We start from the raw sequence: 1,616 nt of genomic DNA on the forward strand, positions 1-1,616 counted from the left end.
TCTGTGGCCACAAGCTAGTAACTTGGCAGAGACCTGGTGTATAAGTCGGGGCTGTCATCTGTGGAGCCAGGAGCTCTCACCAGGGAACCTCCCAGCCCTGCATCTGGAGCACAGTCCGTGCTGCTGCTGCTGCTGCTATCAGAACGCCCAGCAACAATTCGGCGACCTTAGAAGCATTCCACCATCTCTGAGCCTCAGTGTTCGCTTCCATCATCCTCGAGAATAACCACCAACCCCAGACCAGACGAGCCCTGTAAATGTGTTCATTATTCAGAGTTGATCCCTCTCTGGACTTTGTGCCTGGATGATTTGGTTGCCCCCCCACCCCACCTTAACCCAGAATCGGGGGGTGGGGGGGGGGGCAGAATAAGAATGGAGGCCATGGCCCCACCAGTGCTGGAAGTGGTCACTTTATTGGTTGGAAAAAGAAACTGTGGTGAGCACAGGAGGGAGTGCAGAGGCCAGAAAGAAGGGAGGGCAGCTGGGCTGGAGCCAGACGGGGCCAGGTAGAAACTCCCACTCCCTCATTCCTCAGGCTGTGGTGGCTGAAACTGGAGGAGAGAATCATATTAAAACCATCAACAACAATATCCACAATTACTAGACGAGAGTACCTGCAGCTTCAGTTCTGGACCAAAGCTTTCCTCACGCCACCATACCCCCTTACCCCCCTCGCCTCGAGAGAACACACACACACACACAAGCACGCACGCGACACACACACTTCACCTTCTTGAGGCTGGGGGGCTGCGTGACTTCTCTGCGGGTCCTACACTCACCTCTTCTGCTTCAGACCATCCCTCAGGCACACATGGCCTTCCTGAGGAGCCATGGCCACTGATCGCCCTGAGTCCCTCTACCACCAGGAAGCTCCACCTCGCCTCCCTTCTTTGGGTTCATCAAACTAATATTTATCCCATTTTATAAGTAAAATAATTGCAGCTCAGGGAGATGAAAGGCTAGTTAAGTGTCAGAGCTGAAATTTGAACCTGTGTCTTCCTGCCTCAGAAGCCTGGCCATGCTATGGGCACTCAGGAGGTAAGAGAGGGTTGGAATCAGTGGAGTGCTCTGGGCTCTGGGAAGACTATGGTTCCCTCTCCAGCACTGAAGGTCATGCCTTGAAGTAGCAGCCATGGGACCTTGGGCTCGACCATCCCCCTCTCTGGGCTCCAGTCTCTCTGTGCAATACTGAGTTCTATTGTGACCACCCATCCCTTGGCTGAGAGTGTGTCAGAAGCAGCAGCAGATCAACAATGAGACGTCAACCAAAGGGCGCTTCCAGGTTCTTGCTCATTCTGTTTCCTCTGCCCGGAGCAGCCTCCTGCCCGCACTTCACCAGGCTGGCCACCTCCTGCCCGCACTTCACCAGGTTGGCCACCTCCTCCCTGCACTTTACCAGGCTGCCCACCTCCTCCCTGCACTTCACCAGGCTGGCCACCTCCTGCCCGCACTTCACCAGGCTGGCCACCTCTGCCCGCACTTCACCAGGCTGGGCCACCTCCTGCCCACACTTCACCAGGCTGGCCACCTCCTGCCCGCACTTCACCAGGCTGGCCACCTCTGCCTGCACTTCACCAGGCTGGCCACCTCTGCCCGCACTTCACCAGGCTGGCCAC

At 56.6% G+C, this 1,616-nt stretch overlaps 1 protein-coding gene across 2 annotated transcripts in view; it reads right to left on the minus strand.

The window, feature by feature from the left end:
• Window positions 1-394: 394 nt before the first annotated feature.
• Window positions 395-1,616, minus strand: part of WFDC2 (WAP four-disulfide core domain 2) — a 6,417-nt gene continuing 5,195 nt past the window's right edge. Inside the window, exon 4 of one of the 2 annotated variants that reach the window (XM_014458100.2) lies at window positions 395-545. The gene's annotated coding sequence lies outside the window, so the exon portion shown is untranslated. Of the gene's footprint in view, window positions 552-1,616 lie in introns of both variants that reach the window. The other variant, XM_006091397.3, reaches the window with a different exon arrangement.

This window comes from Myotis lucifugus, unplaced genomic scaffold (assembly GCF_000147115.1).
Source record: "Myotis lucifugus unplaced genomic scaffold, Myoluc2.0 scaffold_90, whole genome shotgun sequence".
Taxonomy (NCBI): domain Eukaryota; kingdom Metazoa; phylum Chordata; class Mammalia; order Chiroptera; family Vespertilionidae; genus Myotis; species Myotis lucifugus.